Source organism: Vulpes vulpes, chromosome 5, assembly GCF_048418805.1.
Source record: "Vulpes vulpes isolate BD-2025 chromosome 5, VulVul3, whole genome shotgun sequence".
In the NCBI taxonomy this organism is placed as follows: domain Eukaryota; kingdom Metazoa; phylum Chordata; class Mammalia; order Carnivora; family Canidae; genus Vulpes; species Vulpes vulpes.
Window position 1 is genome coordinate 77,840,527 of NC_132784.1, and position 8,173 is coordinate 77,848,699.

Here is an 8,173-nt window from a genome sequence, read left to right on the forward strand (position 1 = left end):
CAGGTATGAAAACAGCCAGAGAAGCAGCTTTGAGTGGGAACTTCCAAGGAATTTGACCAAGGTCACCAAGGTCACTCTGCAAAGTCACAGTGTCTGCCCAACTCCCAAACCTGTGCTCTTTCCCCTCCTAGTCCTAACGTGGCGTCCTCGGACACGAAAGAAAACAAATCTTCTTGTCTTAAAAATTAATTGATGGAAACAACCATGAGAAGATACAGCAGCCTGGGACAAACAGGCCTTAAAATATGAGATTTTCCATCTTACTGGGAGACACTAAGACGCTGAAATTAATGCAAGCCCTCTCTCCTGCTCTGGCTTACATTTTGGTCTCCTGAGGACCTGGGGGATCAGTGAGTGGGGAAGTAGCAAGGGAGGAACAGAAAAACAGTCAAAGCAAAGAGAGATTTTAGAATGTAAATCTGCAAGAGCAGGCCGAAAGGCCCAGCTCACGGGCTGTCTGTATATCCAGGACTGGAGCTCGGGACTCGGCACAGGTCACCAGGGCCTTTGTCCACCTTATCGTGTTGACATGACTCTCAGCATCCCCCTGGCCGCCGCCACCCCCCCCAACTACACCGGCCTCAATGTCTGCAGGAGCCACTGCCTCTCTCCAGCCATGCGACAGACTGAAACTATTGGGACAGAATATTAGAATGTTCTCTGAACCGTTCCCGCTTTACTCCATTCGAGTTCCGGCAGCTAGCGGAGACAGATGCTACTCTCATCACTCTCCTGCCTCGCTCCGATGAGGATTAATGTGTAACATCAGAGAGAGGAGTGAGTATAACAAGGTCTGACGGGGCGCCTGACGTCTTCATCCCTTTTACTCTTCACTTCCTTCCTTCCCCTTCACCCTGCATCTTTTTTTATTGATTGATTTCACTCAACAAATAGACATGGTGCACTAGGCTGTGTGCCCCTGGGGTGGGGTGGGGTGGGGAGAGAAGAGATGCAGCAGCTCCCCTCAAGCATCTCATGCTTCAGCTGGGGAGACAGACAACAAACCCCAGGCAGAAGCCAATCCGGCACATCCAGAGGCATGGAGCCTTGACGGGCGGAGAACATTCAGGAACCAGCTAGAGCAGAGAGTGGCAGCGCTCAAGGCTGGAGCGGCCAAGCCAAGGGAAGGCATCTGGACTTGGGCCCATATCAATCCTGTCCTATTGATCCTGCACCGTAATATGCCTCCTATCCACCCTTGACCGCTGCCCTGCTCAGACACTCATCATCTCTCACCCGGATGTTACCTCCTTCCAGACCCGCACCGATCTGCTGTAGCAGTTGAATTCCATGGTTTCAGCAGGTGACACTACTTGTGTTATTGCATTGGAGGGACGAGGGAGCACCTAACAGGATCCCTTGCCTCTCACCCGAGTACTGGTTCTGAGGGGCTTTTCCTTCCCATGACCATGTCTGGATATCCAGGCTCCACCCTGTGGGTGTTTTTATGGCAATGGGGGGTATATCTACTTAGGTCAGGGGAGAACGGTTTGCCAAACAAGGCAGTATGAATGAGCTGCATCGAGCCATCCCCTGGCACAAGCAGTGGTTGGTCTTCAGCAGGGAGGGCCCCTTCCAATGCAGATTCTCCCCACTGACCCCCCAACCCTGTACCCCCCACCATTGAGCTCTTGCCTCAAGCCTCCTCCAAATAACCTCAGCTAGGACTCACCCCCGACCCCTAATCATCACTTTCTGGCAGGGTCCATATACTCTTTCTTGCTCTTCATCCCTTCCCAAGTTTTTATATGTGGATACACTGCCACCTATTCATACAAAGGGTTTTTGATGACTGATATGCCAAATGAATAAACAAACAAAACAAAACATAAACTTTGTGTCCTTTCAAGATCTGGGCTCATGCAAATCCAAATGTTTGGCTTTCCCAGCTAGGGTCTTGAATGAAGTTTCAAGAGCTTATTTCCGAAGACAAAAGTAAGCAAACATTTTCTCTTTCATTTCAACCAAGGAAAAAGATCCTAATCATCTTTTTTTTTTTTTTTTTGAGATTTATGTATTTATTTTAGAGAGTGGCAGGAGTGGGGGTGGAGGGAAGCATCTCAGCACAGAGCCTGACTCCAGGCTCCATCCCATGACCCATGAGATCATGACCTGAGCTGAAACCAAGAGTCAGATGCCCTAGACCCACTGAGCCGCCCAGGTGCCCTGAAAAATACTAATCATCTTGAGGCAATGCCAAAACAGAACAAAACACTCACACTGATCCTGGGCCACTTACTAATCTTCCTGATTCCTCTGGTTTCAGGTGTCCTCATCTATGAAATTGGAATCAGATTGGTGTACAGATTAAAGATCAGAAAAAAAATAAAAATAAAAAAATAATAAACATCGGGTAAGGACATCATCCAATCAGTACACCTGCTACTTAATAAATAGCAGCTAGTGCCTGCCTGGCTGGCTGGATGGGAGGGGCCTGCAGCTCTTGATCTCAAGGTCATGAGTTCAAGCCCAAGAGTTCAAGCCCAAGCCCCACGTTGGTTGTAGAGCTTACTTAAAGAAATAGGGACGCCTGGGTGGCTCAGTGGTTGAGCGTCTGCCTTTGGCTCAGGGCATGATCCTGGGGTCCTGGGATCAAGTCCCTCATAGGGCTCCCTGCATGGAGCCTGCTTCTCCCTCTGCCTGTACCTCTGTGTCTCTCATGAGTAAATAAGTAAAATTTTTTAAAATAAGGGATCCCTGGCTCAGCGGTTTGGCACCTGCCTTCGGCCCAGGACATAATCCTGGAGTCCCAGAATCTAGTCCCACATCAGGCTCCCTGCATGGAGCCTGCTTATCCCTCTGCCTGTGTCTCTGCCTCTCTCTCTCTCTCTCTCTCTCTCTCTGTGTCTCTCATGAATAAATAAAATCTTTAAAAAAACAAATTAAAAATAAAAAAATTTAAAATAAGCTTTAATAAATAAAAATTATAATAACATTTATAATAAATAAGTAATAAACATTTTTTAATCTTTAATAAATGGGATTCCTGGATGGCTCAGCAGTTAATTGTCTGCCTTCAGCCCAGGGTGTGATCCTGGAGTCCCAGGATCAAGTCCCACATGGGACTCCCTGCATGGAGCCTCCCTGCATGGAGCTTCTCCCTCTGCCTATGTCTCTGCCTCTCTTTGTGTGTCTCTCATGAATAAATAAATAAAATATTTTTTAAAAGTCTTTAATAAGTAGCAGCTACTGTTTTTACCAAAAATGATTTAATTACTGAAAAGCCAGGAGGAAATCATTAAGTCAGATGTGAGGAGGATTGCAAAGTGCTCCTAACCTCAAAGAGAAATGAGGCGGGAAAACTGCTGTATAATGGGTGAGCTTGATCCCCTACCCCAGAGAACTGATGTCTAGGGAGCACCCACATGCACACCGTTGTCATCCGGCTGTCCTCCCCGACGTGGCCCGGCCTGTCCAAAGCAGAGATCTGGTTTATTATACTCTGAGCTGCAGGAAGGAAGTCTGTTCATGAATCAGAGTCAACAGGGAAGGGGAAGAAGTCTCCAGAGTATCTCCTCATGCCATCCAAACAGTTCTGACAAGGGTGGGGAACCACTACACAGTCCTGAATGGGGTGGAGGACTCCTTGTTCTGGGAGGACCGTTCTGTAACTAGATCCAAAAGGCTGCCCAAGAGGTGCCAGAGAGAGGGGGCTACTCCGGCCTGTCGGGTCAGCCAGCTCAACCCTGGTGGATACTGGGTGGAGTCACCAGATGTTCCTGCTGGATCTGCCTCCCTTCCACCATGCAGAGAACAGGGAGCTTCCAGGCCAGGTCCTGAGATAGAAATGGGAGCCCCCAGGGGGCACTGACCACCTCTGAATCTGCAGAGCTGAGGACCCAGCTGGAGGACGCAAGGGCTGTCTCAGCCCCACAAAGAGGTAGCACCCGATGTTCACTGAGCACAGACAACCTATGGGCACTATTTGAAGTGCCTTGTACTTATTCTCTTGCTGAATTTAACAAGCCTATGGGACTAGGTGTTATTAGCATCGACTATCCAGGCCAACTGAGGCTCAGAGGGATTAAGCAACTCGCCCAACCTCACACCACTAGTAAGTAAGTGGCAGGGTCAGAATATAAAACCTAGATGCTCTACAGCCCGTGCCCTTAACTAGTGCCCCACCCAGCATTACCCCCCCCCCCCCACCAAGTGCTAGGCCAAGCATGAGCTCTGGAATGGGGTTGCTATGAGTATCAATTATCAGTAATAGGAATGGGGGCATGTGCCTCATTCAAAAGGCATCATTGAGTAAAACAAGAGAGAAGCTTTGCTTTCCAGTCTGCAGTGGGTCTCTATCTCCCAGCCCCATTCACCCGACCACCTCCCCACCCCAGACACAGGCGGTCTCCAAGAGGAGACCACAAGAGTCCTGTGGGAAGGCAACAGAATTTTTCAGTTGTCCAGCTCCCTCAGGGTATAAAGAACAAGAAATAACTGAGACCAATGAACACTGTACTTTAGTTGTGGAGGAAGGCAAAGAGAAGCAGAGACTGGAACACTTTCGTTGGTGCTGACGGGGTCGGATGCAGGGACTTGGAAATCCACTGGGAGAAGCGGGGAAACTTGGTCCCAAGTGCGATCCCCATGTGCCAGGGGAGCACACACATGATGGAAGCCTCCCCTGCTCCTCCAGGGTGCCTCCCTGTGCCCCTCTACCCTTCCTCTCTGCATCAGCCAAAATCAAACACGTGGGGAGATGAGGTAGGTCCATCAGAAGCTACAGACAGAACACTGGACAGAGAAGCAGGAGACCCGGGGTCCGGAGCCCCCCAGCCAGGCCATCTGGAGCAAGTGCTAATGTCTCTCATCCCTCACTGGCCGCGATGCTGGGCCCCTGGCCAGGCCTGATGGTGATCCAGGACCCACCGCAGGTGCGGGAACCTGCCTTCTGCCCACCTCCCCTCTCCCCACACAGCGGCGGGCAGGAAAGGCCTAGATGCAGTGCACGCCCTGGGAGTTTCTGCTTGGAAGCTGAAATGGCCTGAGAGTGACTCAGAAACCACGGATGTTCTCGAGGCTGATGGGTTCGTATAGATTGTGGAGGCAGCTCTCCTCGTGGGCTGCGAAACCACAGGATGAGCTGTGACCACTCTCGAGGCAAGAGCCACATACTGCGAAGGGCTTTCTGCCCTCTGCGTCTTAAAGCAAACACAGACGCCACTCCCTTCGAGACAAAGCTGCGTCTGGGGATACAACAGGCCTTTGCGGTGACCCTCCTGGAATTCTCAATGAGCACATCATATCGGGTATGAATACTGGCAACGGTAATGACAGTCATTTCCCGAATGTTGCTTAGGGGCCAGGTGTCGGGTTAAGAGCTCAACATGTTCTGTATCATCATTTCATCCTCACAGCCACCCCATACAGTGGCTGCTATCGTTTCGCCCACTTTAGAAATAAGGAGTTTGAGGTCTAGAGAGATGAAGTAGCTTGACCACATCACATGGCCAGACTTGCCACTCAGGTTGGCAGGCCCCAGAGCCTGTGTGTTTTTGTTTTTTTTTTCCCAGAGTCTGTGTTTTAACTACACTTTCATGCTATGGTGTCCCTCTTCCTGTGCCAATGTGACCCTCCTCCAGGAAGCCCTCTCTGATGCTCCCCCTTCCTCCACACAAACGTCCTCTCTCCGTCCCCTGCAGTCTCACAGCATACCCTTTTTTGTACCATCCTTTGGACATCTCTCTTATGCCACTTTGATGTTATTTCTTTCCCAGCCTCTCCCTGGGAGTATAGTTCTTGGGATCAGATGTGGGGGGAACAATCTACACTAGACAAACTCACACGAGACTGATTGATAAACCTGGAGTGCAATTTATTAATTTACACTGAGAAATGAAACCACCCAGCAGACGGGAATCCTGAGGTTGACTGGTCAGCACAACCTCTTTCAGGAAGGGATAGACTTTTGGGAAAGGTAATCAATACGAGAAGGTTGTTCAGTATAAAGTCAGAGTGAAGGGAATTGATGGATTGACACTTAGGTAGAGCCTGACACACCCCTCTAAGCCTCCCACTTGCCAAGGGGCCAGAATATCCAAGGCAGGGATCCCTGGGGGGGTCCTCTTCTCTGGAGAGTGCTGGATTTTTCTGGGTCCTCGGAAGAGCCTAGCTTTCTGGCTATTGTGACAGTGACTAGCTTTCTTGCTAGCTCGCTTGTTTAGGTTATTTCTGCATATTTGAGGGAACTGAAGGGGAACTTCCCATTTGAGACCCACTGAAGAAGAATTAACACTACACCGCCCTTTGCAGAGCCTTGACGTCCACGATGTCAGCTCATCTCCACGCTGCCTCTCCACGGGAGGGACGGCGATGGCAAAAACCATGGAAGGCAGACAGCCTGGGTCTGAATCCCAGCGACGAGTCCATTTCCCCATCTCAAAGCTGGAAATAATAATAGCATCCGCGTCATCAGTTGTCGAGAAAGCGCAGTGAGTTAGTACACATGAAGTGCTTAAAACAGTGTCTGGCATCTGGTAAGACCTTGATACTTGTTAGTGATGCTTAATAATTCATTTTATAGATGAAAACACTGAAGCCCAGAGAGAGAAAAAGTCAACTAAGATCATGCACGCAGCCAGGAAGTGGCGAAATGATCATTCAAAAGCAAACTGCCTTTCTTTGAGCATCCAGGCTTTGTGCACCACCCCCCCCCCCCCCACAGCCAGCTCCTTATTCTTCCTCCTGCACAAGAATCTCAAAAGGATCAGAAATGCAGACACCCGGGCCACCTGGGTGGCTCAGCAGTTTAGCGTTGCCTTCTGCCCAGGGTGTGATCCTGGAGACCCTGGATCGAGTCCCACGTCGGGCTCCCTGCATGGAGCCTGCTTCTCCCTCTGCCTGTGTCTCTGCCTCTCTCTGTCTCTGGGTCTCTCATGAATAAATAAAATCTTAAAAAAAAAAAAAGAAATACAGACACTCACCCGCCCACCCCATCCCCAAGAATGGGTAACCTTTAGAAGGATGAAAATAACAAGGTCTGGCGAGGACACAGAGCAAGCCGAGGGAGTAGGTAGGACCGGTCACTTTGGAATGTGTGTGGCAGGTTCCCAGGGTGCGGGGGCACAGCGATGGAGTCCGCCAGGGTCCGCCGGGGAGGAGCACCACTCTGTGTGTGGGTTTGTCCCTACTCGGTGGGGCAGCTGGCTCGGCACTCTTGCAAAACTGTTGTCTTTGCTTCTCAAGGTGGAGCTTGAAGGCCGCAGGTCAGACAGCTGAGAACAGAAGGTGGACTGAGAGTCGGGGAGATCAAGGAACAGGCTGGACACCCCATGAGCTCTAACTGAAGCCCCACAAGGAAGGGCTGGATCCCAGAAGCTCATGGCAGCTTTTGTTGCCTCTGTCACGGAGGATATGGTGGGTGTTTTGCAGGAGCCTGGATCTTTCACCACCAGCTAAACACATACACACCTGGCTCAGCGGGAGGAACCAGCTGCTCCTTCCCGTCAATGAGGTGGGTCAACAGAGCAGCCACAACAGGTACGAGCAACAGAATGGCTGCTGCTTCCCTTCTGCCCTCCCAATCCCCTCAAGAATCCCCCTTGTGGCCCACCCTAACCAGAAACACATAAGGAAGGGAATTCAGTGTAGACACCACACCTCCCCCAGGATCAGGCAATCCCGCCCTAGACATTTACCCAAGAGAAATGAATGCATATGTTCACCGAAAGACATGGGCAAGAGTGGTCATAGCAGCTTTATTCATAAAGCCCCAAACTGGAAGCAATTCAGCTCAAAAATGCCCCTTAATAGGCACCTGAGTGGCTCCATTGGGTAAAACGTCCGCCTTTGGATCAGGTCCTGGGATCAAGTCCCGCATCAGGCTCCAAACTCTACAGGGAACCTGCTTCTCCCTCTCCCTCTGCTGGGCCTTCCCCCTGCTTGTGCTTTCTCTCTCTTACTCTCTCTCTCTCTGTGTGTGTGTCAAGTAAATAAATTAAATCTTTAAAAATAAAAAAATTTTTGAAAAAATGCCCATGGATAGGAATATGGATAAATAAATCGTCCCACATTCACACAACGGAATACTGCTTTGCAATAAAAAGAACAAACTATTGGTACACACAACATAGATTAACGTCACAGACATGATGTTGGGCAGAAGAGACCGGTCACGAAAGAACATATGGTGTACAATTCTATTTGTGTGAAGCTCAAGGACACGTGAGACCGA